The sequence below is a fragment of the Perognathus longimembris genome, chromosome 1, assembly GCF_023159225.1.
Source record: "Perognathus longimembris pacificus isolate PPM17 chromosome 1, ASM2315922v1, whole genome shotgun sequence".
Classification (NCBI taxonomy): domain Eukaryota; kingdom Metazoa; phylum Chordata; class Mammalia; order Rodentia; family Heteromyidae; genus Perognathus; species Perognathus longimembris.
In genome coordinates, this window is record NC_063161.1 from 146,529,472 (window position 1) to 146,544,997 (window position 15,526).

General features: G+C 43.4%; 1 protein-coding gene across 1 annotated transcript in view; it reads left to right on the forward strand.

Annotated features, from left to right (window-relative positions):
- Pappa (pappalysin 1) overlaps positions 1–15,526 on the forward strand; it is a 226,571-nt gene that overhangs the window by 144,621 nt on the left and 66,424 nt on the right. The gene's annotated exons all lie outside the window — the stretch shown is intronic.

Below are 15,526 nucleotides of genomic sequence, written 5' to 3' on the forward strand. Positions count from 1 at the left end.
ATTCGGTCCCCCAAACCACATGCTCATTTCTCTCATCTGAAAGTAAACTTTCTCAAGCCAGGCCCCAGAAAGGGGAGGTAGAGCTCAGATGGGCTTAGGATACGGGGTTTTGTTTGTGTGTGTACTTATTTAGTTGTGTTTGTTTTTCAGAGTTGTTTGCCCCCCCCACTGTCCTTCATCACTCTTTTCATTGAAAATTAGCCTAAATGTGTGAGCTATAGAACCATAGACCATATTAGAGCTTTCTAGCTCCTCTTCTACCCCATCCATGAGTAGTTTTTCAAAGTTGCCTAAGGTCTTCAGCCAGAGCCAAACGCTAGGAGGTCCTGGATACAATCCGTGCACATTCTTTTTCCAGGGAGAAATGGACTCCAAGAGGCTCAAGAGAGAGTCCCTGGCTGAGGGGCACTTCCTTGTATCAGGGCCTCCCTGGGGCCTTTCCCTAAGCTAGACCCGGATGTGTCCTTGGTGGAGAGGGACACTGGGCTGACATCTGTATTTCTTTCCTTCCTGGGACAGAGGCCCCTGGGAGAGGCCTGGGCTTGGCAGATGTTGCTTTTGGGAATCTGCTTACCACCTGGGTGATGCCCACAGATACCATACAGCTTCCCGCAGGCAGCGAGGGATGTGAGGAAGAGAATATTAATGTGATACAACAAGAGGGAGGGGGATGAACTGACATGCATCGGGGAGACATGGTCAGGATTGTGTTTCCAGAAAAGACAGAATGGTCTCATTATTGAGCCCAGGCTTAAAACCAGTCATCCAGTGTCTGGTAGTGAAGAAAATCTTCTGCCCAGACATTGTCTTACACTGTAGCCTCCAGCCACCTACATGACACAGAGCCCTTAAATAGGACCAGTGAAACTGAGGAGCTGCATTTTAAATTTCTAATCATTCATTTAAATTGAAATAGCTCCATGGAAACCATGGGATATCCTACTGGGTAGAGGAGGTTTAGATGACATCACATGTCATCACTGTCACAAACAATGGGGTCTCAGGTAATTTAATCTCTTCAGTCTCCTCATCTGTACAATAAGATAATTAAGTGAGATTGTAAGGATTCCATAAGATAGCATGAAAAGTACTTGAACCTGCACTTGGGATATTAGAGTGATTGCTCCCTATATCTTCTCATCAAATTAGATCTTTATAACCAGCATGTGGAGGGGAAACTTTGTGGCCACTCCACAGATAGGGAAGCAAAAGTTCACAGAGGGCCCCTACTATGTGCACTGAAGAGGAAGACATCCTGCTATTTTTGGCTCTTAAGCCTATTATCTCCCCCCTCCCTCCCTCCTTCTTTTCTTCCTTCTGTCCTCCCTCCTTTCTCTGCTCTTTTCTTTTCTCCCCAGTTTTCTCCCCTCCCTCCCTCCCTCCCTCCTCCCCTCCTTCTCTCTCCTCTCTCTTGTTTTCTTCATTTTCTCCCAATCTATCTTCTTCCCTTCCTCCCTCCCACCCCCCCTCCCTCCCTTCCTTTTTTTCTTGTCTTCCCTTCTTTTTAATTCTGGAGACTGAATCCAGAACTTCACACTGTCGAATAAGCACTCTACCATTTAAGGCATGCCTTCAGACCTTGGAATACATTTTAAAATGACATTCTCTCTTTTGCAGATTGAGATATAACATACTGATCTTCTTTTTTTTTTTTTTTGTAATTGATACCTTACGTATTTTCAATCTACTTCCATTCTAATCCAAGATTTTTGCCTTTGGAGTATATTCTCCATCATCATAAGAAAAATTGGCTTCTGTGGTCTTTTATCTGCAAAGCTTTCTCTTTGTTTTTCCTTGGCCAATGGAATCCAACAGCTTGAGCAGAAAAAGGCCTGGTGCACTGCGTATCAGCTTTTCTTTTTAGCCTGTTGCCTGAGGGGCATGTTCCAGGCAGATAGGGTAAACTGGGGTCCCAGTTAGGCCTTAGGGGTTTCTTTCTACTCATCAACACTACTGTGTATTCCTCTAAACATTTTAAGGCTTAACCATCCTTTATGACCCAGGTCAAAGAGCTTTTCTTGTGTGTGTCTTCTGACAATGTGAGCTCCCATGCATCCTTCACCCTCTGTCCCTTGCAGACTTAACCCAAAAGCCTGCGCCAAGCTACCTTTGAGTTTGTGTTGCCTTATTAGACCACATTTGAGATGAGCATCTAAAAGTCCATTTGCCTGCTTTAAGAATTTTTTTGATTTTGATTTTAAAAATGATCTTTAGTTGTACAAAAGAGTTACAGTGCAGCAAAGCAGTATATGAATGCAATGTGTCTTGATCCACGACCCCCCTTTCAACATTCTCTCCCCTCCCTCTCCTACCCACCCCTTTCCTCCGTTTTCTTAATTTTGTAGGCTATACAATGAATTCTTTTTACTGCATTCTCTCTCCCCTCCCCTTCTTCTTAATACAAACACAGAGAGAACATGGGGAATACTCAAAGTATACTAGATTCATTGAAGCGTGTTGTTAGAAATGATATGTGCTGGATAACATGCAGCTTGTGGCTAGAAGAAATACCTCAGCTTGACAGGCCACAAGCTCTCTTTCAATAATAGGAGTGACCATAGTAGCTAGCAATTTCTGAGATCTGTCACATGACAAGTTAGGTGAAATACCTTTAGGAGAAGGAGAGGACCTGGCCAGTTAACCTGACCTCAGAGGCCTTTCTGTTCCTTGGTGCTTCCAAAATCTGCTTCCATCTCAGAACCTTAGCTCCCTGGTGATCAGTTCTTTGATGCATCCACTGCAGTGTGTTCTAGCATCTGGTACATAGTGGGCCTATGATAAATATTAAAGAATAAATCTCCCTCTTGCCAACAACTTTTGCCCAGAACATAGAACAGGGGTGTTGGAGACCAGGCTTCAAGGGAAAGGTTCGAGCCTTTCGACTCCTGTGATTATGTAAAACATGATATCTTGAGGAAGGCACCTGTGATTGATTACTTCTTGTGGAAATAGATGGAGCTGTTGGGACTGCCTTTTCACCTTTAGAGAAATCGCCCAATGAGGAAGGCATGAAGGAAAGAGAAAGAAAGAAGGAAGGAAGAGGAGTGGTAAAAGAGAAAGGGAGAGGGATGTCGAATTTTAAAAAATAATAGTAAATAATAATAAATGACAATAAAATCAAAGCCCACTCCAAATACATTGAAAATGATGAGAAGCATATGGATTGTTCTCAGAATAGTGACTCTGTGTAAGGATTTTTACACTGGCTTTGCACCTTTAAACCTGCCAACCACCCCATAAGGTGATTTGGGAATATTCATTGACTTACAGAGAAATAAATTAAGACTCACAAAATTGAACCCTGCAGTTGCCTCAGGTTGGGCAAAGAGTTTAGACTTTGAATTCAGGACTGTCTCTCTGTGAAGGCCAGAAAGGAAGGAAGGATGAAGGGTGACACAGTTAATTGAGTGTCTTTAGTGTAGAGGATCTGTCCAAACATTTGTAAGGGTTCTTTCCGTTCTCAAAAGACGTACTCTAAAATGGCTACTGTCAACTCCTTCCAAGTGGAGAAATGTGGACTTAGCAATGGGTACAAGAAGATGTAGTCAGTCAAGAACAGAGTCTGAGAGTCCAGTTTACATCCTGGTGACCTTCAGGTATGTATGTATGCCTCCCACTGCTCAATGAAAGGGTCAGGAAAATGGCCGATGAAGGGATTGTGAAGCAGTTCACATTGTGGATCTCAAATCATGCTGCAGCAGTTCCCAAGGACCACAGCTCAGATCCCCTGCTTCAACACTATGCACAGGTGTGTGCTACCCTGGCCAGGACTACCAATAGGAGAGCCATCATTCCAGAAGGTTCTTGTCCCTCAGAATACCCAACCTATGGGTGGTGGCCATGGAAGTTAGCAATGTCCCCTGGCTACCTGATGGAAAGCCTCACCCCCACAGATTTGCACATTACAGGTAGGATATGATTCCCTAGCTCTGAAATCTAATGTGGTAGGCTGGAGAGAAATGCCACTCTTGTCCTAGATAATGAGGGATTCCTTGTTCAAGGTAGAAGGCCAGCTTCAGCAACTCCTGTCCTCTTGTTTGTTGCATACATCACCACGTGGCATCTTCTGGAGCTTTCTTTCAAGAAGAATTAAGTTAGAAGTAACTGAGAAAGTATCCCATTACCCTTGTCAGAAATAAGTAGAAGAGGATCAATCACACATCTGTTTGCTGATCCACGTTCTAACAGAGGACTCCCAAGGTCTGCAGCAAAAATCAGGACCCACAAGTAAATGCACTGCTCTTCCTGATCATCTTGGCATCCAGGAGAGCTCCCAGAAGTCATGTGACTTGCACCTCATCTCAAATACAATCTGTCACAGAGAGATCTTAGTTGGAAGAACTGAGGATGAGGGCAAGGGCGGGGGGCAGGGGGAGGCACAAACACAGAAACAACCTGAAAAAAAAATCCTCATTTTGTGAACTTGTGAGAGAAAAATCTTTGTTTTATTATGAGACAGATGTTTTTAATGAAAAATCATTCCTCTGACCTTTCTTGAATAGGTTGGTGTGGTCAAGACAGCCATTAACCCCCTACTCAGCTATTCCTAACCAAAGGTTTAGGTGACCAGGAACTGAGCTCGGATGTGGTCAGGGCTTTCCTGATTAACCCACAGGCATCCAGAGGCTCCTACAGAAAGGCTCAGAAGAAAAGAGTCATATGGTGGCTTCTGATGATTTTCTTCCTTTGTCTACATCTCAGAAGGTCTCCAGTATCAAGGATCCCTTTGTAGAATTACTGTTTCTCAGCTTTATGGTCTAGAACTCTGTGTAGATCAGTATTCAAGATCTTGTTCTAGACCTAACAGTGGTTCTGGGTCCTGTGATAAAATTTAACATGATTCTAGAACTTTTGCCTACTGCTGGTAGGAGCTCGGAGTTCCTACCTAGAACTGAGTGTACACTCTGCAGGAAACTGGCTTGTGCCCTGTTGATCTGATCCAGAGTCTCTACTGCTTTTATATCATGATCTAAAATTCCAGAAATTTCACTTATTCCTTTCAGTATGAATGCGATGAAGGAGATTTGGTAATATAGAAAAGTAGTGATGGAGCTTACAAAAATAATACACTGGGCACTGTTTACAGCAAGAAGGTGGCTTCTTCAACTTCTTCCTTCATACTTCCACTGTTGACATCATCTAAGAAACTTGCTTCTGTCATGGCTCAACTGCAGCCCTGTTCTCCCTTTCTCTACTGTTTTTTTTAGCTCCTGATTTCCAGAGCCCATTTGACATCAAAATTTGGCACTTCAGGTCTGGCCTTCAGGCATCGATTGCTTCAGGCATCCATTTTGCTTTGTCTGTGTTTAATCCCCATTCTGCAAGGCTCAAACACAGAACTTGCCTCACTTTTCTACAAGGATTTGCTTGCTTCTCTGTCCTACTCTTCCTATGGTTCTAGGAGCAATTTAGGAGAAGGAAATTAAAAAAAAAATCTATTGGTATTTTCCTCTGGGATCCATTGTTTTCTCACATAGACTAAGAGATTGAAGATCCCAGCATATAATATGGACTAAGTACATGCTTACTACCGAATGAGCAAATCAATGAGAGAGATTTAGAAAGAAAAACATTTGAAAAATATTAAAATGGGAAAAATAATACTGGATTTTTCCACAAGAAATCCCAGCCTCTTTCCCTCTGCCCTACAAGGAAGGTCCCGTCTCCCACTCTCGCAGTCCTGTCAGCATCTTAACTCCTGGAGGCGGCACATGAGCTGTGTAGTCACCCACCGACCATCTGGCTGGGGATCCTGTGTTCCTCCTCTGCTACAGGCGATTACGTAAGCTGGACAGCCGCCTCCAGATGTTAACAGTTTCTGTATTTTTTTTTCCTCCCTTTTCAACAACAATAATAATAATTAAAACAAACACAGACCTTATCCCCCACTGGCACCCCTGAAATTACAAAAAGGTGGGCCCAGATGTCCTTTCCTTTCTTATCCAAGAGTATCCATCCTGGCCTCCAATGTTCAAGCTACAGACCCATGTCAAGGCCCAACATCCAGCCACATTGCCATGCCAACTGCCCTGTGACTAGGGCCACTGGCCCTGGAGAAGGGAGATGGCTGTATCATGAGAAGTCTTTAAGCTAGGATTTCCCTTTTCCCACCTCCCACCCCCAAAGCCTCGGCCTCTAACTTAAATGGCTGTATTTTGGAGAACTAGGTGGTTTAAGAGATTAGTAATGAGATCCCAAGTCTTTCACTGCTGGGTCAGGAGTTCAGAGGCGGGCCTGGGTGACTAGTGAATGGCATAATTAGGGAGCTGGGAGCAGGCCTATGAGGGCCCCTGTGAAATGAGCCTGGACAGGCCTTTCATGGCAGCGGTTGTCAGCAACACAAAAGCCCACCGCCACATCCGACACTAATCATTCTCCCTTGTTAGAGGATTTACTAGCTGGAGGAGTCTGAGCCCCCCGCCCCCCCCCCCCCCCCCCCCGCCTACTGCCTTCTCAAAAACAAGTGTCCAGAATGGGCTCAGCCCAGTGCCCCTGGCTCCTCTGGACTTAAAACACAGGGAGATAGCCCCGACCCCCCCTGGGGAAGAGGGGCTGGGTAGAAATGTGAGAACTAACACTGTTCATGATATAAGTTGACATCTGACATTACTTCTCAGTGATTATCGTTACAGCAGTTGTGATTATTTTTTTTCCCCATCTGAAAATGGAATATGAACCATCTCTTTATGCCAGAAGGACTGGGGTTAAGCGAGGGAGGAGCATGCATGACTCATCCTTCTTACCCTGTGTGGTCCTCGGTTTCCTCACCTGTGCTATAGGATGGGGATAGGTATCTTGGACTAACACAAACAGGGCTTCTCTTGACAGGTGTAATAACATCAGCATGCTACCTACCAATCAGTTCTGAACTCCAGGTTCCATAACTGCAAGGCAGAGAGGAGGATAGTAATAGCAGCTTCACGACAATGTGGGGATTCTAGGCTTGCAAGTGGAGGCTGGCCAGTCACTGATGGCAAAGGAAACAGCCTTTATGGATACTGTCTTAGGCCTTCAACATAAGCTTTTTTCTTAGACTGAGATACCTAATTTCTTTGCATCAGAAATTCGCAATCATGTATCGATGCAATTAAACAATTGAATGAGTAGTCCCCAGAATCAATCCTGTGATTCTGAAACAGGCTTTTCCTCTTCAAGATTTAGTTATGCCGCAGGTAAGTATGTTAATATACTGTAGAACAGAAAGGTGTATGTGTATGTGTGTGTGTGTGTGTGTGTGTGTGTGTGTGTGTGTGTGCAAGCATGCCAATCCTGGGACTTGAACTCAGGGCATGAGTGCTGTTCTTAAGCACTTTTTACTCAAGGCTACTGTTTTACCAATTGAGCCACAGCTCCACTTCTGGCTTTTGGTGATTAATTGGAGATAAGAGCCCCACAGAATTTCCTGCCTGGGCTGGCTTTTAACTATGATGCTCAGACCTCAGGCTCCTGAGTAACTAGGATTGCAGGTGTGAGTTACAGGCTCCTGGCCTATGAGCCACATCCTAAGGGATCATGATTATTTGATATACTCTAGGGTGTGTATCCCCAATCAAAAGATTTCAGATTTGTAAGAAGGTGCAGGCTTGGAGGGTATTAGAACCCGAAGAAGTATGTAATGTGTTAAGGACAGATCTCCAGGACAATGAGGTGCTAATCAGCCCAGAGCTGAGTCCCAAAGCTGGGAGATATCCATTGTCAAGTTCTCTTATCTTTAAGTGGCCTCTGGGTGGAGGTTGGGGGGATCTGCTGTGACTTCCCAGACTCTGGGAGGGAAAAAAAAAAAAAGAGTCCAATTCTGTCCTGTCCACTCACCCTGTACACAGGAAGTGCTTCTTTGCTTGGTTGTCTGTCCATGCCAAATAATAAATCCTTAAATTGAAAGAAAGGCAATCCACCCCTCCCCCTCCCCTCTATCTCTTTAAAGCAAGCATCAAAGGGAAAGCTGCTCTGGAGGCCTGGGGAAAGTGATAATTGTTTCTAATGGTTGGTGAAAGAAAGCCAGCACCCCCTCCCTCTTCTCCTCTTTTTCATTGTTATTAAGTGTGTAAAAAGAAGGTTGGGGGGATTGTAGGGTGTGTGTGTGTGTGTGTGTGTGTGTGTGTATGTGTGTGTGTGTGTGTGTGTGTGTGTGTGATGTTGTGTTTTAACCCTTGATTGTCTTTGAAATTTCTGTGTTCAGTCAGTCTGGAATAAGGGACGTAAAAGATAACTAAGGATGAGAAGTGCAATAGGAAAGGAACCCAGATAGGAAAGGTATAGAGTACATGTCATACAGGGGAAACTGAGAATCAAAATATTTGGGTTGCATTTGCTTACATGTATTAATTGAGATAAGGCAGGTAAGTTATCATTGATCTTCATTGGTTCTTTTGTTCAACTAATATTTACTGGGTATCTGCTTATGGTGTTCCTCTACTCTTTTTTACAGAAGATGTAACAGGTAAAGCCTAAGTCTTGGCCCCAATAAACTTGGTCAAGTTCAAGAACTACAAATAGAATTCATCTCCCAGGTCCGTTCTGGCCAATTATGAGTACCCATAGTGCTTTGGTGAAATAGACTTAGAAACGGACATTAAAGGAGAAAGGAAGCAGGGTTTAATTGGTAATTTGTGTCCTGGGCAAAGGACCAGGCATAGTAGCACTGATATTATAGTTTTTGTTTTGTCCAACGGTCCAGTGGACTCAAGAGATTAGCCTCAGTTTCTTATGTAGGAAATATACATAACAGAATCCCCCTTTCACAGGATAGTTTGCAGATTAAATAATGCTCTGTGGTACATTCTATTTATTAGAGAAATTATTGTGGAGACAAATTTTTGTTGTCATCACATTTATTGCATATCATCTTGAGCCTGAGGTGGTGAACTGGCTGTAATATCTTCCAGTACTCAATAATTTTGCCCCACACAATATTATCAAAACCATCTCAGAGTAGCTTATATATCGCCTTGGAAAAGCCACGTCAATTCAACATTGGCAGTATTTTCTGAGCCCAGCCCAGTGACCCGAAAAAGACTCTGATCAGAAAGCATTAAATCAGGCACAGTCACTATCTTTGAAACACACACAAACAGTGACAGAGGGAAAGGCAAGAAACAAAATGTGGGGCTGGGGATATAGCCTAGCGGCAAGAGTGCCTGCCTCGGATACACGAGGCCCTAGGTTCGATTCCCCAGCACCACATATACAGAAAACGGCCAGAAGCGGCGCTGTGGCTCAAGTGGCAGAGTGCTAGCCTTGAGCGGGAAGAAGCCAGGGACAGTGCTCAGGCCCTGAGTCCAAGGCCCAGGACTGGCCAAAAAAAAAAAAAAAAAAAAAAGAAACAAAATGTGGTTTCATGACACCCAAAGTGTGGGCCAAATCTGTTTGGGAGGGGGAAGCCAGGAGATGGGGAAGAAATGGGCATTAGGCCAGGCCCATTTGGGTTTGGTAGACTGATGTCTTCTCAAATATTAAAAGTCCTAGTCTGGGACTGGGAATGTGGCCTAGTGGTAGAGTGCTTGCCTCCCATGCATGAAGCCCTGGGTTCGATTCCTCAGCACCACATATATAGAAAAAGCCGCAAGTGGTACTGTGGCTCAAGTGGTAGAGTGCTAGCCTTGAGCAAAAAGAAGCCAGGGACAGTGCTCAGGCCCTGAGTTCAAGCCCCACAACTGGCAAAAAAAAAAAAAAGTCCTAGTCTCTCAAATGGGGACAAAACTGCTTATTGCTCAGTCATTATGGAGGTGACATGAGATTACCCATGGACAGCACCTTGTTCTTATAGTCCATTTAGGAGCTGGTCTAGTTCCCTCCAAAAAGGGAGCTCTAAGAAGGAGTGAAGCTGGATCTAGAAAGGCATATTTATGGGTCTAGGTTTCCCTGCCTCTTGCAGGCACAAGCTGATAAGATGATCCTAGCAGGATTTCTGGCCTGCAATCTTCAGGACCCTGAAATGTTGAGTCGTAATAAGGAACCAACTTCTGACCATCTTTAACCTTGCAATTATTTACTGTTGTTGTTGTTATTATTATTATTATTATCATCATCATCATTATTTTGGGCCAGTATTGGCACTTGATCTTAGGACCTGGGCACTGTCCTTTAGCTTTTCCATTCAAGGCTAGCACTCTACCTCTTGAGCTACATCTCCACTTTCAGCTTTTCATTAGTTAGTTGGAGACATGAGTCTCACAGACCTCAGATGTCAGCCTCCTGAGTAGCTAGGAATACAGGTGTGAGCTACCCACACTTGGATAACCTTGTGATTCTTGAGGGGAAATAACTGGCATTGGAATGGCAAGCTTGAAGTTAAAAATGCATCCTAAAGAGAAATATTGGGAAACACTACTTGCTGGTGTGTGTGTGTGTGTGTGTGTGTGTGTGTGTGTGTGTGCATACATGCACACACGCACACATGTGCGCACTTGTGAAATTACCATAGTGTAATTGTCAGTGTGCACCTCGGGGGCTCTTCCTCCTTTTTCCCTGACCTTTTTTGCTGTGAAGCCCATTGCAGGTCTCTCTAAGTAGAATAGGAAGTAGGAGAGGATGGACCAGAGCTTTGGCAGGAGTGGGGTGGGGGGGAACCTCTTCCCTCCCTGATTGACAAAAAGGCATGGAAATCTGTAAAATCAAAATTCAATGGAAACCTCATGGCATGTTCTTGGGTGGGAAAAATACCAGCACCCCCCCCCCTTTTTCGTTCACCTCCCCTCCTTTACTTTGTGTACATTGTGTGTGGGTGGAAGATAAACTGGATTTAAAAAACCCTTTGAAAGCAAGACATTGTTAACTCCCCTAATTGAAAGCAGTCTTCTGCAAGAAAGGGAGGTTTGGAAGTGGGTGTTGGATATAGTGGCTGACAGCGTGGTCGAATGGACGCCAGAATGGACAAGACTCCAGACTCTGCAGAAGCAGGGGGCTTCTGCAGACCATACACCTCCTGTCACCACCAGCATGGCTACTGGCTCCTCATAGAGGCCATAGAGAGACCTGCTTTTTCAGATCAGTCTCTTCCTTCCCATCTGGGCCCGTTTCCCCATCTGTCAGAGGTGAGAGTTGTCATGAAGATTTCGGAAACCAACCGAACTTGGATTTCCAATGATTTCAAAGCTCTGAGTGAAGAACTCCTCTAGCTGTTCTCAAATGGAAGACTGAAACAAACAAACAGAGCCTTTAAAAAGATTCATTGCTGGAATGACTTCAGTAAAATTCCATGTTACTCTTCTGCTTGTCTTTGCCGTACATGGTGACTAGGACATTTACCTTAGAGTCTTAAAACAATGACTGGAAAAGACAATCAATGTACATTGTTGCTTCTGCATTATTCACTGGGTACTTATTATTTCCTTTATGTTGGAGAATCTGCTGGGATTTACTTAAGGATAAATAAAACATGGTCCTCACTCTGGAAATCTTTTGATTTTAAAAGGGATTAGAGTAGACTACGCACTGATAATCTAACTTGACAAGTGGTGTAACTAAGGTATAGAAAAGAATATATATGGACACAGAGGACACAACAGATAATTCCAGTTAGGGGCTGAGCAGATGCTTTTTTGTATCCCTCAACTTGATAATATCTTTGTTAATGAATTCATTCATTACTGAAGATCAGCTGTTTTTGTGTGTCAATACTGGGATTTGAACTCAAGGCCCAGGCCCTGTCCCTTAGCTTTTTTACTTATGGCTGACATTCTACCCTTTGCGTCATGACTCTACTTTTGAATTTCCAGTAGTCAATTTAAAATAAGAGTCTCATGGACTTTTCTGCCCAGGCTGGCTTCAAACTGTGATCATCAGGTATCAGCCTCCTGAGTAGCTAGGGTTACAAGCTTGAGCCATTGATACCCAGCTTTGAAACATTAATTGTTCAGTCACTTAAAAATCATACTTGGTTTTCTTAACATTGCATTTTATTGTAGTCAAAACACAACAGGCAATCTCAACAATTTATTAAGTAGGTAAAATGTTGGACAGCAGATATCTAGAACTTACTTACCTTGCTCAACTGAACTCTTTGCTCTTGGATGAGTGGCTCCCCAGTTCCTCCCCTCACAGTTCCTGGCCCTCACCCATCCATCTTTGATTCTGTGACTTTGATAGTTTCATATATATTCATATAAATTGATATAAATTGATTTATGCTGTATTTCTCCTTCTGGAAGTGGCTTACTTACCTTGAGGATAAAATCCTCAAGATTCACACTTGTTACCAGTGGGTGTCAAAATCGCCTTCTCTTTTAGGAATTCCACAGCCTGTATCGAGGCATTGATGATGGACATGTCGGTTATTACCCCATCTTCCTTGTCCTGAATACTGCTGTATTGAACACAAGACTGGGAAATACAGAACAATTCAGCTCTAGAGAATTGATCTCTTTCAGGAAATTCAAATCTTGGATACTGTTCTAGAGTACCCTTGATGTGTTCTACAAAACAGTGAATAATGAGAAAAGAGGGAGTGGGTTGTGTTTGCCATAGTGTGACAGAGCGGGGAACAAAGGTTACTATGTACAGTGCTCTCCCATCCGTGAGGCTGGATCATTAGAAGGATTCGTGTTGCAAGTTGGAGTGTAGTTGGGATAGCATAATGGCTTTGCAAGACATATGTGAGAGAGGTGTCTATATTGGGATCAGAGAAGAATTTGGGAGAGATTGGAAGATCCCTGGAGCCAGTGACCCTGGAGCAGCTGGAAGAATGATGCAGATGAAGGGTGAGAATGAAGTGTCAGGGTGGATGGCGGGAAAAGTCTTCCAGGGTGTGTGGTGTGACTCTCCTGTGTACCACCCCCCCCCAAAAAAAGTGTTCAGTAAAGCTTTCATTGCTCCATAAGGCCCTACAAAACTGGATTTGCATAAGTGTGGCGATATAGACACAGTATGGGCATGGGATAAGTCATCCTGAGACCCTGTCCTTACTCAGTTAGCCAACCTGTGGCTTCTGCCAGGTCCTTTCTCTCTCAGCACTCTGGGAGCCTGGCATGCCATTCCTCCAGTATTAATGGTTCCTGAATGTGCAAGTCCATGCCATGTTCACAAAAGCAGGAGACTTATGAAGATTCGCATCTCCTTCTTCCTCTACCTCCCCATGAACAGAAATGACTTGAAGATCAACGAGGGCCTTGGGCCAAGGGTCAGCTGGATTTGTTCATTCCTCTCTGATCTGTTTCAACTGTCCCTAGTGAGATTGCAGTCAGCCGGAAACAAGCACACAACTAAATAGGAAAACAGGAGAATAAAATAACAGCAGCATGTTCCTCTAAAAGCCTTGTCTGGTGCTGATAGAGCCGACGAGATAAGAGGGAAATCGTATTTAAGCAGTAAGAAGGCTTTGTTCATGTTGATGAATTCTCTGATCATGAATGCTTAAGATGCAGAGATAAGGCACCACCCCCCTTGACTTCCAAGCCCCATACTCAAAGATATGCTCTGCCACACTCTGCTGGGAGACAGACAGCTAAGAACACAAGAGGAAAGCATTCCTAAATGATACATGTCGAATTGCTGGCCCGGATTTCAAATGCCGTAGATAGTTTATGCAAAGTCTCGCACTGTTGTAAAGTGTAACACAATCTGCTGGCAGCCTCAACCTAAGTCTGGTCCCAGTTGTTTTTGAAAAAAAACAAAACAAATAAACTTAAAAAACGTCTTCCAGCCCATTAAAATAGCTATGTTCCATCCTTGGCCTCCTTGGTATTGGCTCCTACAGACATAAACCAATGTACCCATGCCTAATTCCTAAACAATAGGATGGGTGAGAGTTGGCACCTGCCTGCTCCTTAGTATGTTGCCAATAAGATTCAGGGAACCAATATTATATTCCTAAGACCTACTGATTCCTAGAGCCAGGATGAGGGAGAGCTTTGACAGCTAATACATTTTGCTATTTTTAAAGCAGTGAAACTCTTTTCTGAAATGAAATTTTTACGAAGCAGCTTTGGTATATAAAACAGGAATAAAGACGCTCAGGCTATGGCAGTAGAACAGAAACCAAGTAGACCTCCCATATCTTGACCCCTAGGACAACCTATCCAGGGGCCTATGAAAACCCATAGAAGATACTTGGACAATCTATGGCTAATCAGAATCTCAAATGTGCAAGAACCAACTGAATCGCAGAGATGCAGGGTAACCTCCTATAATGATACTTCAAAGCCAGCACCAGATCTTGTCCATCTAAAACCAGCTCACTATTTCAACTCACCTATTTACATGACACATGGTCATTCTTCAAAGTTGTTTACATGACTTATCTTCCTTTGAGGTTTGAAAAAAATGCATTGATGAAGATGAAAATATGGAAGGAATCTAGGTGGAGGGTATATGGAACTCTGTATTTTCTTTTGTCGGTCATGGGGCTTAAATACAAGCCCTGGGCATCTTTGTCCAAGGCTAGTCTCTACCACCTTGAGCCACAGCTCCATTTCTAGTTTGCTGGGATTAATTGGAGATTAGAGTCTTGTGGACTTTTCCTGCCCACAGAGGCTTCAAAACAGTGATCCTCAGATCTCAGCCTCCTGAGCAGCACCCGGCTCTCTCTGTATTTTCTTTGTAGCTTTACTACGGAGAATTATCCGGGCAGTTCATTGAAAAATGGAAGCATTTGATGCTTGCCATTGTAGATCACCATGTTGCATGTATTTTTAGCTGGATTAGAGACTTTCTCTAAGAAGTTTCCAAAGACTGCCTAGAAAGACACAACCATCCTAAGAAGATGATAGGAAAAGCGGCATTTGGATTTGTGTACCTGTGTAGATGAGATGTTCATGGATGATGCCAAGAGGGGTTGGCTGGAGACCGTGTTTAGTTCGATAGAGCCTGTGGAGAGAAATGTGGAGAGAAACACATTGTTAAGGGAGCTTACACAATTGATTTTACATTTACTTTTCATGGCTGCATAAGTCAAGAGTTTACAGCGATTTCCTTTGATTTTTAAGAGACTAGGTTTTGCCATGTTGTCCAGGATGGCTTGAAATTCTTTAACTCAAGTGGTGTTGCTTCAGCATCCTGAGTAGCTACAACAACAGATATGTACCTCCACTCCTTCCTGGAGGTGTTTTGCCACTTTATTTTATAAATCATAAAATTACTTGGAATAAGGTAAACTCCAAACACCTTGGTTTACAGATGTTCACACTATAAAGCAGATGTGTGCACTACCTAGAGTTGACAGCTATGCAAACTGTGTTCTACTTGCTTTTAGTCTTTCTGTAAGAGAATCACACAACTGCAGATAAAGTTATACCCCATTTATCACCAACTTCTACTAACTATTCCCTTCCTTGAGACAAAGAGGCAATGACCACCCTGAACTTGATATTTACTTTTCCTATGCCATTTTTAATTCTTATGAATCCCTGGACAACATACTATTTTGTGTGATTTTTTATAACGATGCCATTATAATGTCCTAGCTCTTGATACTTTATTTTTGTCACTCAATGTTGTGTTTTTACCATCTCTCTATGTTGGTGTCTTTGGACGCATCACTAGACTTTTTGTTGTGATTGACCTGGGCCAAGTTTTCAATATTGAGCACCGA